Source organism: Anser anser, assembly GCF_964211835.1.
Source record: "Anser anser genome assembly, chromosome: 2".
Taxonomy (NCBI): Eukaryota; Metazoa; Chordata; class Aves; order Anseriformes; family Anatidae; genus Anser; species Anser anser.
The window spans coordinates 26,456,163-26,473,110 of NC_139721.1; the positions used below are offsets into that span (position 1 = coordinate 26,456,163).

General features: G+C 42.6%; 1 long non-coding RNA gene across 3 annotated transcripts; it reads right to left on the minus strand.

Moving 5' to 3' along the window:
- Positions 1-1,770: 1,770 nt before the first annotated feature.
- On the minus strand, positions 1,771-16,066 carry LOC310893178. 3 transcript variants are annotated; one of them, XR_014578783.1, is made up of 4 exons: positions 15,538-16,066; positions 6,526-6,684; positions 2,832-2,910; positions 1,771-2,514 (listed from the first exon to the last, which is right to left on the minus strand). It is a non-coding gene; the product is annotated as an uncharacterized lncRNA (long non-coding RNA). The 3 variants fall into 3 exon arrangements; XR_014578784.1 differs by having other exon boundaries at positions 6,514-6,684; XR_014578782.1 differs by lacking the exon at positions 6,526-6,684.
- Between the last annotated feature and the right edge of the window lie 882 nt (positions 16,067-16,948).

Sequence of the window (16,948 nt, forward strand, 5' to 3'; positions counted from 1 at the left end):
TACCAACCTTCATCGTGCAGTTACTTGTCTTGCAGACTGTCTTTTGTTGTGTCCCAGAGCTGCATTTCACACCTGCGAAGTGTTTTTCATAAGCATCCCAAAAGCTACAGCTCAACAGCCAAGGAGTCTTCCTGATTGAATGAGAGAAGTGACCTGGGCAATTTCCTCTTCACCTTCTTTCAAGACATGTCTGAATGGTGAAATCATCATTTTTCCGTAGACGGGCAGGTCTATTTGGTGTCCAGCTGCAGGTACAGGTTGTTAGTAAGCAGCCAATAATCACCATCCTCGTTCCAACTTGGTAGGAGTAGCATTAAGGCTCTTGTAGCCCCTGCTTGATGACATTCCCTGCTTCCCTCTCTCCTAAGGAGGGACTGATGTCCCGCTGTTACTCCTGAGCCCCCAGGGGCACCCACTGGGCTGGAAGCCCTCAGCTAACTGGGCTAATTGGAGAAACACTGTGGGGCTCTGTCAGGTAAAATGTTTCCATTTTTTATCACTGCACATAGTTGGCAAAACTATCCAAAATGTCAGATGCCAGCATGTGCACATGCCTACGGATACAACCACACGTATAACCTAGAGAAAATGTCCTTTAGCAAGAGAGATATTTTTCTTCTTTTCTTTCAGTAAAGGTAGGAAAAAGATGTTGGGGAAGTGGAAATTAGTGGTTTGGGGCAGTATCAATGAAAAAAAAAACCACACATTTAAAAAGCATCTGCAAAATATTTGAGTCGTTAAGAGGTGAGGCCTAATTTGGATTGCAAATGGAAAAAAATACATTACAAAATTAAAGCTTGTGAGTCCTATTTTTTCAGAAAGCAGTCTTCAGATAATGGGATGTCCTGATGTATTGGTTAAGAATTACATGGCTAACAAAATGTCAGTGGGTCACAACTTTTAAAACGAGGTCAAGAACTTATTAATAGAGATAAAAGCAGAAGGGAGTCTTGCATTCAAAAACAGGGTTGACAGCTACAGGGCATTAGAACTTTACAAATGGGAATTATTCAAAGCTCTTAATCAAGAACTTAGTGGGTGGGGAGTGGAAAAATAATGGCCATTAATTAATGGTCTTTTTCTCGAAAAAATACAACCCTAGCATACAATGAAGATCCATGCTTTGTCTTGGTAAATGTGATACATGAGCAGGAAACCACAACTAAGGGCTGGTAAAGTGATCACCTGTTAACCACCCTGCTGTGACATCCCTGAAGGTACTAGGGACAGTCTTGACCCTTTCTGCTGATCTAGAGGAAGAAATAACATCTTCCTGGCAGCAGTAATAAGGGGAGCTGATGTAACCACTAGGAAAGCTGACCACACTCTCCTACAGCAGGAAGGGATGCCCAACAATCTTTCCTTATCCCACACGATGTTCAAAACATCCATGCAGATCAACTTGTAGGACAAAAGGGATTTCATCCTTGGACCTTTCCTTTGTCAAGCCAGCATTTCTCAGAGTAAGGGTTACATATAACAGTAAACCTTGCAGAAATTGCTCACCCTCAGAGACTGGCAAAAAATAACAGTCCAGCTCAATAACCCTCATAGCATTTCCAATTATAAATTACTCTTGGAAATTCCTGTTCACCTCTCTGAATGTTCATGTTACTTTTCCTTATCTAACACCTTATCTGGATTTGTGATCATAACATGTTATACTGTATTTCTGCTATAATGGTTAATTTTGTAATCAGAATATTTTAAAATAAATCATTATTAGTTCTTTTAAATACCATTCTAGAGACCAACCAGAGGGTTCCTTGCACTGCTGTATTGCTTAGTCACATTGACACAGAAGCTTAGTTAGAAATTAAAGAATGCAGGTGCATTCTTGACTAAAAATACAAAGCCTCAACCTTTCCAGGTCACCAGTATCTTTAATTTATGGCAGTGTCACTAGAGTTCCTTAATTATGTCAGGTCCATAGAATGACTCAGAAAATGTTTGCTATATTAAGTCCTTTGGGCAAGGACCTACACTACACTTACACCAACGCTTTGCTTAATTTTGGCAGAATTTAAGCAAAGTCTGACCTGTTCTGCCAGACTAGGAAACAAGAAAACCTTCTCACCCACAGCAGAGACTAACTCACAAGAAGACTTAAATTATCTAAGCATGTCTGAAGTCAGCCTGAACAGTTCCTGGAGCCTAAACTGCCTCCCACAGGTTTTAGAAGCTCCTCGGAATGAAGAACTCTGAGTTTATCTTCTTCCTATATACCAGTGAAAGCTGAAGGTTAGTCAGAGAGATATTTGAAGCTTAATCCAGGAAAAATGCCATAAGCATAGCTACAATTTGCTGATATGTTCATTGACAAAGTTTAACGGAGCAGGCTCAGTATATCTTTTGCCAGTATCCAAATGTCTAGAGAACTTCTCTGAGCCAAAGTAAACTCAGTTAGGATTTTCCCCATTGGAGGGATTTGAACCCAGAACATGCACACTGGCCACACTCACTTTAAGAAAAGTGACCTTCTGCAGTATCCGTTGAAGTTGAGCCACTACAGAGCTAAAAAAAAAAAAAAATAAAAATAAAAAAAAAAAAGAGAGAGAGAGAGAGAGAGAGAGAAATGAAGTGTGGCTGTATTATCCAGTGGTGAGACACTTAGAAAAGACGATGGACTCTAAGGAGCTCCTTACCCTGGATTTTTCTATATATGTCACATTAGATGGTCACTGAATTAAGTGACAGTAACAAGATATCGAATGTCTTGCATCATTATCTGAAACTCCTTCCCTAAAAAGTCACTGCCCTAATCAATAGTTTTGACTGCAAGGTAAACCATAGGAAATAAAATGACATGTTTAAGAGGTGTTAATATTTACCTTAGTCATATTAAGTTGTTGTATGTCCTCTTCTGACAGTATATGAGTGCTCAGTCTGTCCCAGCATCTCAAAAGGAGCCTATAGGGATACACGTGACTTGTGATAGCTTGTGAAGTCCTGGTGTGGACAAACAGAAAAGTTCTACAAGACAGCTGTTCTTGGAGCCTTACACTCACAAACAAGCAGCAGCCAAACTTTGTAATCTGTTGCAAAAGTGAGAGAACCTCATGGATTTTTCACCCACAGCTATATCTTATGGTAAACAGTGAGATGGATAATTCAGAGGAAAGAAACCCTAGGCTTGTAGTCTGAGGGAGAGCAGAATAAATGCTTATTTTAATATTTAGCTCTCTGTAAAAAGGGAAGATTTCAAGCAAATCAAAACCATTAGATTCTGTGAAATATACACACAGATTAAGAATTTTGTCTGGAAGAAATAAGAATTTAGCAATGTTTCTTGTTCAGGTGTAGTTATTTACGAACATCTGTCAAGAAGACAAAATCATAAATCATTTAAGTGAAATCCCCATCTCCGTTCTCTTCAGTAAATGAAATTCCGAGAAATTAATTCTGCCTATGTAGTTTATTAAAGAAGGCATGACCCCTAATATAACAGCTGCGGTAACAAGACACACCAAATTACACAAGTGGTCAGATTTGGTCTTTTAACAGACAAACCACCTGGGGCAGAAGAGTGAAAAGAAGGTCAGCCGTGAGCATCCTAGTCCAATTAACAGGATGAGAACTGAAATCCTGCAAAATGCAATTAATAATCATGTTTTCATCTTAGTACTGAGTACAAATAATTGAGCAAAGCATACTCATGGTGCATACCTGGTCTCAGCAGCACATGGTCTAAGAAGTGCCAAGACCTCCTCAGCATCTCATATTCAATCATCAAGATGACTCAGACAGTTAACACAAATAAGAATATAGGACCTAATAACAAGCACTAGAGAGTTGGGCCAATGCCTGTCAGCTCAATGCGCTCAGCAACACATACTCTTGCTTGAAATCAGATTGATAAACCCTTTACCAAAATTGTTCCCCTCTTATTTTTACCCTTTATAACTCTGCACTTTGTTGAAAGGAAGGGGGAAACTGGAGAAGGAAGAGAAAAGGAAAATCTTTCCACTAGAAAGAGGATGAAATATGTTAAGAAAAACCTTTTCTTGTGTCTCACTTGTGCCAGTGATTTCATGGAAACTATCAGTTTAATTTTAATAAAGGAAAAGTTGCAACCAGTTTAAATTAGCACTTGGGCTTTTCGTTTCCATATTAATTTACAGAACTGGTGAAAAATCTTGTGTTTAATACTAATTCGGTCAGAAGAGGACACAGGCTTTTGGGGTTTTGTTTGTTTGTTTTTGTTTTTGCTTTTGTTTCCTTTCCTGAAAAGACTAATGAAAAATGTGTCCTATTTTTACTACCATTGTTTTTTCAGGCCAGCACTAAGATAAGCAGGGAAGGAAAAATACTTACTGAGATACAGGTTGTGTCCTAAGGTTTGTTTGTTTGTTTTCTGTTTAATTATTGCGCTTCTGAAGCAAAAAATAACCACAGGTACCTTCTGTTGTTTTGAAACAGTCTTTATTAACCTGACCAAGGCTTCAGGACATTTACAGCCGGAAGGGACAAACAGCTGATGCAAGGCTGATAGCTGCCATGGAATCAGGGAACAAACGACTGCATCTGGACCAATGTGGCTAATGGCTGTATTCCTGACTTCCTAGTCAAAGTATTTGTTTTAGAGTCAGATAATTCTGAAGTCTGTGCAGTGAAAATTACCAGAGCCAAAGTACCACTTTTCTGTGGCCCTCTGGCCATAGACCCACCCCGTGCCTTGGCACAGGGACTGAGAAGAGACTCTTAGCTTTCTTCTTTTAGAATATTTACTTGTTTTCTGACAAGTTTTATTGTTTTCAATCAGCCTTTAAATAAGAAGAAAGCTGCTCTGCAAGTTTTGAAAATAATTCAGTCTGATTTCCTCTGGATTTATTTCTTAGCTCATCTTTATCAACTCAGTGGAATAAACATAATTTCCTTTACTTTGTCTCCCCCGTGGGCCACTCACTTTACAAGAAGAAACAGCAAATTCTGTAGCCAACCTCAAGTTTTGTGGAAGCTGAGGGCAGACCTGAAAGGACCCAAATGACTTTTATGCCCTACTTGAGGGGGTGCATTGGTTAGGACAGTAGATTTCCCAAAGGCTTCTCCAGGGCTGAAGAGTTTCTAGGGTCCTGCTATTCCCTCAATGCAAATGCACTGAACAAAAGGTTAAAAAAAAAATAGTTGGGACTAAGAAGCAAATGTTTTATAACAGAGACCTAATTATTTCATAGCTTTTACCTCGTTAAGAAACTTGACCATAAAGTATAGCAATTAAACTAGGTGAGGAACTATATGTATAACAGAAAAGATTTATAGGAAAAGAAAAAATTAAAGATGCACTGAGGTGATTTTAGCCAACAAGTTGGGAGAAGTCAAAGAGGCTTTTATGAAGAATATATGGAGACATTTAAAACATCATAGAGGCTTGCCAGTAAATTAGAAGATAAAATTGATAACAACCTGGATGCTGACTTTTAAAGGCAGTAGTTTGATCCATTATTCTCCTTCTTCATATTTTCATCATCTTACAAAAATTCAGTTAGTATCTCCGTAGAGATATATAAATCCAGTGTTTCTACGTACCTCAACTAAAATTCCACCTGTGTCTCTGGCATGTCCCTGTAAATATTTAGATGTCATCTCAAAGTCAACATAGCTGAGAGACACCTCTGTATTTCCTTTCCCCATCTTTCTCATTATTTTCTTGTGGTATCCTTACAGACACTACAGTTCACACTACCTGTTTCTCATGTTTACCAGTTAGAAGTTGCTTTGGCCCTTACTTAACCCTCTTGTTCAAACTGTATCTCAGTCTTTCAGGTTCTTTCTCTACAGCTCTCGGTCTCTTATGTGGTTTGCTTGCATAGCTGTAACTCTTCCAAGACTTTTGGTGTCCATCACTGGTTAATTCAACATCTTTTTCTCTAGCTTCACTGGCAAAGGCAATCCCAGCCTGCCCAGCCACTCTCTGTGGTCAGCATCTCAGCCTGATGATGATCTGTTCTTCTGCAGCTCCCATTTCCTGATCACATCACACGTCAACAATTGACTTTCAAGGCTAGCAGGATGTAGCCTGATCAGGTCTCCCTCTCGTGGTGCCCATCAGAACTACCTAATTTTCATCCAAATCTCTACTAAGTTCTCTTTTGAGTTGATTATGTCAAAGAAAAAAAAATATATATATATATATTTACAACAGAAAAGCTTATTGCCTGTTATACTGCTGAATACTAGCTCATTCTCTTCATATACTTCACTGTGTGCACTTACACTGTCTCCTGAACTGCATCATTTTTGAGTTGGATATTGTCTCTGGGGTGCGTATTCGTGCAGCACTTAGCACAAGGAATCCTCCCCACTGACGGTGTTTCTAAATGTCACAGGAAAATAAAACCACTATGAACTGAAGCAGAAGGAGGACAGGTAGCTGAGCAAGTAGACAGGAATACTTGGGCTGCAATGGATCCTGTGTTTATAAGTCAGCCACACACACCACAATACAAAAAGGCACCAAATTTGTCAGTCTATCAGTCTAGGGTTTTGTTCTTCTCTTTTGACCCTGATACATACATGAACATCTACCTTCATATTGCTAACAGCTTCTGAAGGTGCGCAGGTCACCCTGGCTATGTCTGGGCTAGGTGCTGGCTGTCCAACTGCCCTGTCCTCCTGCTCTTGCCTCATCTGTGTGAGTCAGTCCATGCTCCTGACAGTCCTCCACATGCACGCGAGGTGTTTCTCCTGCCAGACACACAAAAACACCAAGTGGGAGCACACATGATACGGCAAATGTTAGTGAGACACACAGGGCAATAACAGTCCAAAACCGCTTTGCTTTTAACTCCATGAACAGTAACTTTTGTTATTTGCATCATCATCATGCACACATTGTCAGAATTAACATTCGTCTTTCACTAATTGACCACCAGGGTGCTCCCTAATTAAATTTTCTCTCCTATAGCTTTATGTTAAAGATATACACTAAAACATTTTCTCTCACTGGTTTGCTTTTGTTCTGGTTTTGCTCTTTTTCTTTATATATATGTATGCTTTTTACATTTCTGCTTAGCATGAAGCAAATACAAGTGCTTAAAACCAGGCAGCAATTCATTTCCATTTCTGTATCTAAAATTTACCATGAAGTTTTAAAAGGGATAATTGTAAGTCTAAAGAGGTAATTCTCACTGATGCTGCTCAGAATGTATTTTCCCTTACACATAATTTTTAAAGGTTCCCCTAACGCGTGTATTTTAAACACAGAGATGCAACTAACTCATCCTTTTTTCTCTGATACCTGAACAACCAAAGCTGATTTCCTGACTTGCAAACCTACAACAGCTGTCTGATCTTTTAATCTGTTCCATATGCTTCGTCTGATACTCTCCTTACAGGACAACATGTAACTGCTGAGACATCATTACACTTCTTGATCTACAAACTCAAGACATGAGTCCTCTTGTATTCCTAAAATGAGAAGTAATGTGCGTGTCATTTGTAACAGGGATCTGAGTCAAAGCTTCTTAGTTGCTGGGGGATTTAGGAAATATGCTTTGTGTACTACCCTGGCCACTGAGATATATGATTTTGGAAGCAGCTCTTTCTTTCTTTGCTTATCTTTTTAATCAATTGGAATGGTTGTCCATCCTGTGCTACTCTCCCTTCAGCCCTTACTAGATCAAAAGGCTCCAGTTGATTATAATTGCAGATTAACAGGATGTTAGACAAATGTTAATTTGTATGTTACAAAGTCAGTGTCAGCATTCATTGTGTCTCTAAGGCCCACAGAGTGAAGATGAATATGATTAAAGAAGAAAGCATGAGGTATGGCTATTTTTGCCTTCTCCAAATCACAGAAAGACATGAAAAACTGACCCCACAGAGATGAGATAGAAGTGTTTGCATTTTACTTGTTCACATCATGACAATACAAAGAAAACAAACAAACAAAACAAAGCTATTTTTCCTCTTCTCCTAGCACACATAATCTAGCCATCAAATAAACACCTCTGAAACTTAGCTGTGAAAGGCAGGATCTGAGAATAGCAAGAAGTCTAAGTGGTCCTGTAGCATGCCTCTTAGCCTAGCTAGAACACATCTCATTTGAATAAATTTAGGATCTGTCTTTTAGGAAACAAAACAAAACAAAACATTGTTCCACAAGCAGTGAGAGTGAAAAGAGTCTGTCATGCCAAAGTATGTGGTAGCATGGTGGTGCAGGTGTTCGTCTGAGAAGTGGTAGCTAGTGGTTAAATCAGAAAACCTGGACTCAGAAGATACAATCAAATCTTGTTTATGAGCAATAATCTCAACTCCCCATTAGCCCTGTTCCCATTTCCATCTGTCCAGTTTCTGCTCTGCCTCATTTCAGCACTGGTAGAAACCACTTGAACATGAGATCCCCATGTGAGGTTTTAGCAAAGAAACACTTGACTCTACCAGCAGGACAATCTCTCTGAAGACTATGGGGATGGATTCAGATCTATGTACACCAGTATTGGCACCAATACAATGTCTGCTTATGGTGTCTATGCATTGTAGATATAGTGGTGAAAACTGAAAGCATTTAAAAAGACTTCCCGTGTGGATCACATACCTGGGAGAGAGAATTACAACGTTTATGCAAAAGAAACTACGTGGCTTGCTTTTTGTCTGCACGTGTCTATGTGGGGAATAGAACTTTAATAGTAAAAAGGTCTTCTGTTCAGGAGGGTAGGACACAGGGATTTAGTGGTTAGATGTTAAATTTAAATGAATGAAGTCTAGAAAAAAAAAAAGTGGCTGTTTTTTCTATCAGTGATGACAACAGCTGGTGTGTTCTGTCATTGGAAAGTTTAATTCAAGTTGAATATCTTTCTAAAAAATACGCGATACCTAATCCAGAAATGATGGGTTTGAAACTGAGTGCACTGTTATGAGATAAAGATCTTCACACATATTAAGCATTGTGTCAGACTGATTCATTGCAATGATGCATTCTTGCTTTTACATCTGTTATATGAATGGAAGTTCTATAGGTCACAGATTCCCTCTTACACCAGCTGCTAGACACCACCTAACAGAGTGTACTCATGTTTTCAGTGGATGTTTCTAACCCCAGGGGTCTGTGTACAATATGTAAATACAATACACTTTAGATAACTAAATAAAAAGCATATTTGGATCTTGCTTTCTAGATAGAAGCTGTTACATAGCTTAGAGCAGAACACTCATGCCAATGTTACAGTGCTTCCAAAACAGCAAAGGAACGTAACCTGCACAACCAACCATTGCTCTGCCTCACTGTTCAAGGACCATGTCAATATCATGTCAGCAAACAGTTTGCAGAACTTTATGACCAGAGATACATACCAATATATAACTTCTTGAGAATATTTTTACTGTTCCTTTCTACATCTATTTTTGCAAAGTCCATTGTATGGCTTTTTTTATTGACTTCCACATTTTATGCAATGTGTTAGCACATTGGAAAAATATGCAAGGTAGAGTAATCCTGAACCACATGGGAGAGACAAACAAATTAAATTCTTGCATTCAATAACCATGACTGTGATCTTCATTAAATACCGTTCAGAACATCAAAGCAGGTGTATACGAAGAAATCTGAATCATTAGGTCACATCTTGCCTAACTCATGACAGGCTTTGGTTTAAGTTATATGATAGAGAAATATACTTGCAAATATATATTGTATATTGTATGCTATATATTCAATAAAATATAACACAATTCTATAAAGTTTATAAATAATATAATTATCTCTGTTTGACAATTTTTTATGTGTACATATGTAAATATTTATCTTCTACCTAAATATCTAGGTGGCTCAGAGGCTGGTGCCAGCACAGAAATTTTGGTTTTTTTCACCATGGGGAGCTTTACTCGGCACCCGGCCTGATGGCCCCAGACGGGTCCCTATCTCCAAGGGGAAAACGGATCCTAGGCCAGGAGCTGGTGGGACTCATAGAGAGCGCTTTAAACTAGGTAAGAAGGGGGACGGGGCTCAAACAAGGCTTGTTGGAGCTGTGCCGGGGGAAACAATGGCTAGGCCGGGGAAGAAGGCGATGGCCCAGCTGAAGTGCATCTACACTAATGCACGCAGCATGGGTAACAAACAGGAGGAGCTGCAAGCCATCGTGCAGCAGGCAGGCTACGACTTGGTTGCCATCACGGAGACGTGGTGGGACAGCTCCCACGACTGGAGTGCTGCAATGCCTGGCTATCGGCTCTTCAGGAGGGACAGGCAGCACAGAGGGGGTGGTGGCGTGGCTTTCTACATTAGAGAATCTTTTGATGTTGTGGAACTCCAGGCTGGGAATGATAAGGTTGAATCCCTGTGGGTTAGGATCCGCAGGAAGGCCGGCAAGGCTAGCTTCCTGGTCGGGGTCTGTTATAGACCGCCGAACCAGGATGAGGAGACGGATGAGGAGTTTTATAGGCAACTGACAGAAGTTGCAAAATCGTCGGCGCTTGTCCTCGTGGGGGACTTCAACTTCCCGGACATATCCTGGAAACACAACACGGCACAGAGAAAGCAGTCTAGGAGGTTTCTGGAGAGCGTGGGAGATAGCTTCCTGACGCAGCTGGTCAGTGAACCTACCAGGGGTGGTGCCCCGCTAGACCTTCTCTTCACAAACAGAGAAGGACTGGTGGGAGATGTGGTGGTCGGAAACTGTCTTGGGCAGAGTGACCACGAAATGGTAGAGTTCTCTATTCTTGGCGAGGCCAGGAAGGGGACCAGTAAAACTGCTGTATTGGACTTCCGGAGGGCTGACTTTGAGCTGCTCAGGACGCTGGTTGGCCGAGTCCCTTGGGAGGCGGTTCTGAAGGGCAGAGGAGTCCAGGAAGGCTGGGCGCTCCTCAAGAAGGAAATCGTGATGGCACAGGAGCGGTCCGTCCCCACGTGTCCAAAGACGAGCCGGCGTGGAAGAAGACCGGCCTGGCTCAACAGAGAGTTGCGGCTTGTGCTTAGCAGAAAAAAGAGGGTTTATAATCTTTGGAAAAAGGGGCGGGCCACTGAGGAGGACTACAAGGATGTAGCGAGGCTGTGCAGGGAGAAAATTAGAAAGGCCAAAGCTCATCTGGAGCTCAACCTGGCTACTGCCGTTAAAGACAACAAAAAATCCTTTTACAAATATATCAACGCGAAACGGAGGACTAAGGAGAATCTCCATCCTTTACTGGATGCGAGGGGAAACCTAGTTACTAAGGATGAGGAAAAGGCTGAGGTGCTTAATGCCGCCTTTGCCTCAGTCTTTAGCGGCAATACCGGTTGTTCTCTGGATACCCAGTGCCTTGAGCTGGTGGAAGGGGATGGGGAGCAGGACGTGGCCTTCGCTATCCATGAGGAAATGGTTGGCGACCTGCTACGGAGCTTGGATGTGCGCAAGTCGATGGGGCCGGATGGGATGCACCCGAGGGTACTGAAAGAACTGGCGGAGGAGCTGGCCGAGCCGCTTTCCATCATTTATCGGCAGTCCTGGCTATCGGGGGAGGTCCCAGTTGACTGGCGGCTAGCCAATGTGACGCCCATCTATAAGAAGGGCCACAGGGCAGACCCGGGGAACTATAGGCCTGTCAGTTTGACCTCAGTGCCAGGAAAGCTCATGGAGCAGATTATCTTGAGGGTCATCACGTGGCACTTGCAGGGCAAGCAGGTGATCAGGCCCAGTCAGCATGGGTTTATGAAAGGCAGGTCCTGCTTGATGAACCTGATCTCCTTCTATGACCAAGTGACGCGCTTGGTGGATGAGGGAAAGGCTGTGGATGTGGTTTACCTTGACCTCAGTAAGGCTTTTGACACCGTTCCCCACAACATTCTCCTCAAGAAACTGGCTGCTCGGGGCTTGGACTGGCGTACGCTTCGCTGGGTTAGAAACTGGCTGGATAGCCGGGCCCAGAGAGTTGTGGTGAATGGAGTCAAATCTGGTTGGAGGCCGGTCACTAGTGGTGTCCCCCAGGGCTCGGTACTGGGGCTGGTCCTCTTTAATATCTTTATCGATGATCTGGATGAGGGCGTCCAGTGCACCCTCAGTAAGTTTGCAGATGACACCAAGCTAAGTGCGTGTGTCGATCTGCTCGAGGGCAGGAAGGCTCTGCAGGAGGATCTGGATAGGCTGGAGCGATGGGCTGAGGTCAACTGTATGAAGTTCAACAAGGCCAAGTGCCGGGTCCTGCACCTGGGGCGCAACAACCCCAAGCAGAGCTACAGGCTGGGAGATGAGTGGCTGGAAAGCTGCCTGGCCGAGAAGGACCTGGGAGTATTGGTGGATAGTCGGCTGAATATGAGCCAGCAGTGTGCCCAGGTGGCCAAGAAGGCCAACAGCATCCTGGCCTGCATAAGAAGCAGTGTGGCCAGCAGGTCTAGGGAAGTGATTGTGCCCCTGTACTCGGCTCTGGTGAGGCCGCACCTTGAGTACTGTGTTCAGTTTTGGGCCCCTCGCTACAGGAAGGACATGGACGTGCTCGAGCGAGTCCAGAGAAGGGCGACCAAGCTGGTGAGGGGTCTGGAGAACAAGTCTTACGAGGAGCGGCTGAGGGAGCTGGGCTTGTTCAGCCTGGAAAAGAGGAGGCTCAGGGGCGACCTTATCGCTCTGTACAGTTACCTTAAAGGAGGCTGTAAAGAGGTGGGGGTTGGTCTGTTCTCCCACGTGCCTGGTGACAGGATGAGGGGGAATGGGCGAAAGTTGCGACAGGGGAGGTTTAGGTTGGATGTTAGGAAGTACTTCTTTACCGAAAGGGTTATTAAGCATTGGAATGGGCTGCCCAGGGAGGTGGTGGAGTCACCATCCCTGGAGGTCTTTAAAAGACGTTTAGATGTAGAGCTTAGCGATACGGTTTAGTGGAGTACTTAGTGTTAGGTCGGAGGTTGGACTCGATGATCTTGAGGTCTCTTCCAACCTAGAAATCTGTGATACTGTGATACTGTGATCTCTATGTATGTTTTACATAATTTAAACCTGTCCTTCCTTCAATTTCATGAAATGTGTTCTAGATCATCATGTTATAAGACACGAATGAAATAATTTTCTACTCTCCTTTTAAAGCTATTCATTATGTATAGGACATTGTAACATTAGTGTGCAAGGTCTGAAATAGACAAAATCTCTGCAGTCCCACTGTGATCAAATTCATTCAATAATTGCCATGTCAGAGCAAGAAGTGATAATGAATATATATTTTAGTTTTCATGTCTGTTTCTTTACTTACTGAAGGAGATCTGGACAGTCTTTTAGTCTGGACTGTGTTAAAATGGATACTTTCCTGGTGAGTATGCAATCCTGAAGGTGGCAATAAGAAGTAGTGATCCTACTGATTTAGTGGAGTTTTTAACTGCTTCAGATACCAATGGACTCTGAATGTCAGGGACATCTGTCTTTCTTGAAACAAATTCTAGTTTTCCCATGTGATGGCAGGGATTTCTTTTATCCAGAAGCAGGGAACACATATTCGCATAATTCCCAAGTGCTCCTTTGTAACACAAACTGTTTCTGCCAGAGGTGTGTGCACATTCATGTTCAGATGGCTTCATGAAGTGCCTAACAGAGATACCCAAGCTAGCTTAGCAGAAGACATGGTCTCACATTCTCCAGATCCTGCAGCCCTGACAAAGCCATCTCAATCACAGGAGTGTGCCCAATATGCCAGGATGACATTATTTAGCTCTCAATTACTCTAAATGCTCTATGATCAGGCTAGAAATGAAGATCTACCTTAAAGGAATGCTAGAGGTGGCCACTCTAGCCAAGGATGTTTCCTTGCTCACATCAGTGAGGTGGATGTGAAGGGCAGTATTGACCCTGGTGTAGCTCTCCTGCTCATCCTACCTGAGGAGATGCATACATCTCTCCTAACTTACATTTTGTCTGAATTCCCAACCCATGGGGTTTGAGGAGGAGTATTTGGAGGGTTCAGTGCAGATCCAGGCTTGCTTCTACATGGTATCAAGATGTGGGTGAAGGAGGTGGACTGGGAAGCTGAGGGGAGATCTTCCTGAGTAGTGCAGTTTAGTCATAACTGGAAACGCAAGGTTTGAAAATGAAGATCTTTCCACTATGCCCACGTGGCTGCTGGGACTTGATGGCTGGTGTTATTAACATTTGCTCCAATCCCCATTTTGCTCTTGTGCTAAGGCCTTTAATACTTTCATTATCCAGCTATGATCTTCTCTTTCCCATTCCCTGAGAGACAGGCCTGAACTCTGAACACTAACACGGTGATGAGAGAGCTGAGCTCTAAGGCTTACTCAGCTATGTCAAAACTTCAGAGCTCGTGTTAAAAGCAAATCTTTTACCAAGTGACCTCACAAAACCATTAATGATTATTTTATTTCACTTTTCAATTATTGTACAACAGGATCTCCAACCTGAAATACATGCACTTCCTACACACCAACAAAGTTATCTCTTCTGTATGCTATGCGTAAAAATGTGCAACAGTTGAAAGCAAGCTAGTAAAGCATCTCCTTGTTTAAAATAAATCAAAAGGACCTCTTTGAAACAAGTCCTTGAGAGATGCTGATCTAACCTTTGTGTAAATCCGCAAACACCTTTTAATCAACACTTGTTAATGATGCTAGACAAAGAGCTGAAACATCTACTCATCTTCCCTGAGAAACAGGTACCAACAGACTACAGTCACAGCCTGCTTTATACAATATGACCACAGTTATTGTTAAAGTCCTGACAAACTTTCTCCTTGCAAGTGATGAACTGGAGTGGGCTTGGCACTGCCTCATTTCGGTGACCACATATCCATATGGTCATGGTTGTATGGATATACAACCATGAAAGTAGGTGACCACATATCCATATATTCATGGAGATAGGGAGCAGCACACATTTTCTTAGGAAACTATTACCTCTTCCCCATTTTATCACCTTTTCCAAGTACATCAGTCAGGTTCCTTCAGCAAAGTCTATCAAGTGACTTGGGATGCAACTAGGGGAGCTGTCACCGTCATCTTAAACCTGATCAGAAAAGTTTTATTTGTTTTTGTGGTATTTCTGCTAGCATTCCTTGCTGAATTTGTGATGGCAGAGGAAGCACAGGAAAAGGTTCATTTCAGAAATGCAGACAATCACTTATAAGTGAGGCTGGTGCTAGTTCATGGTTAAAGACTGAAGCTGCTGCAATTCACCACAATTAAAAGACATCAGGAGGGATCATACTGGGTCACAGCTTTTCTTTCATTTCCCTCTGCACGTCCTTCATACAAGTCACCCAGCCCTTCTGGACCCACCTTGCCCAGAAGAAATTCTATTTCCTTCTTTTGATTGATCTTGGAGAATTTTCCTTGGTTTAACAACAAAAAAAAAAAAAATCGAATTCCAAAGCTGATATCTTTCTGGAGCCAAATTGACCGCTTTCACAAACTGACTGTCTTTGAATTCAAATATGCCTCTGTATGTTTTTCCCTGATTTTTACCCACACCTTTCATTATCTAAGTCAGAAGCTAGGTAGAAAAATATGCTACCTATAATTGTACACTTAATAATACTACACTGCTCAGCATTTAATGTGATTTGAAAAGCATAATAGAATTACAGTTAATATCTATATTCAATATACAAGCTGCAGTTATAATTATTACTTACATATAGTAATCTTTACTCTTCTGGTGATGCAGGAATTGAGGTTGGAGGAAGAGGAGAGGAACAGGTGGCTTTGAGTAATGGATTTCAAAGCAGGCAGGAACAGCTGTGGTAATCTGATGGAGATCACGGACCACAGATTTCCACACAGTAATCCCTAGACAGGACTTCCTCCCAGCCAGCAAGGATTTGGAAGTGAAAAGGCAGTAAGTCATGGTGGAAGCAGCAGTGCCATGCTGGTGTGTGCTGCCCATGACAGAAGAAGCAGACTGGGCACTAAGGTGTGTGGCTGGCAAGTGAATACATTGCATGGTGTAGCCCTAATGAACCTCACTTTTTTTTTTTTTTTTTCCAGAAGATCAGCTATTCCACTCAAAGAGATCTTCTGTAGCTGTTTATAGAAGTACAAAACAGGGATTTGCAAAAGCTGTCTGTCTGTACTTTAGATGCAACATAATTTTAGGTGATGGTGGTGGAAGTAACACCAGTCCCAAGAATTAAAATCGGGTTTTATTGGGTTTACATGGCAAGGGTTTGGTAGCAGGGGGGGCTGAAAGGGGGGTCTCTGTGGGCAGAGCCCAGCAGCTGCCCCATGTCAGATCAGAGCCAGCTCCAGCTGGCTCCAAAAGGGATCTGCTGCTGGCCAGAGCCAAGCCATGAGCGATGCTGGTTGGGCCTCTGGGAAAGCAGATAGAAGAAAGGGAGGGAAAAACTGCTGCACAATAGCAGATGGGAGAGAGGAGTGAGAACCAGTCCTACAGACCGCAAGATCAGTGCAGAAGGATGGCGGGAGGTGCTCCAGGCACCATTCTTGGAGATCAGTTCCTGAAGAGCTGCTGCCTGTGGGCAGCCCCCGCAGGCTCAGTTCGGGAAGGACGGCATCCCGTGGGAGGGACCCCACGGGGAGCAGGGGCAGAGAGGGACCGTGAGGGAGTGGCGGAGATGAAGTGTCAGGGACTGACCATGACCACAACCCCCATTCCCTGTTCCCCTGTGCTGCTTGGTAGAAGAGGGTGAATGAGGGGAAGGTGTTTTTAGTTATTTTTGTTTGTTTCTCACTGATCTAGCTTGTTAGTAACAGGTTAAAAATAATAATAATAATTAATCTCCCTAAGCTGAATCTGTTTTGACCATGATGATAACTGTTCCTTATCTCAACCCTTGAGCCCTTTCCATCATAATTTTCTCCCCCTTTCCCTTTGAGGAGGGGAAGTGAGAGAATGGCTGTGGTAGAGCTCAGCTGCCCAGCTGTGTAAAACCACCACAGGGTTAGCAGTGACCATTGCTGTTTGCTGCAAGGACTGGCCAAGATTTTCAGCCATAAGTGCCTAATTCATCATTAGGCTGCTTAGTAACAGGCTGCTTTTTAGCATGTATAATATTCTGGAGGAGACATCTACAGACGTGACAGGAG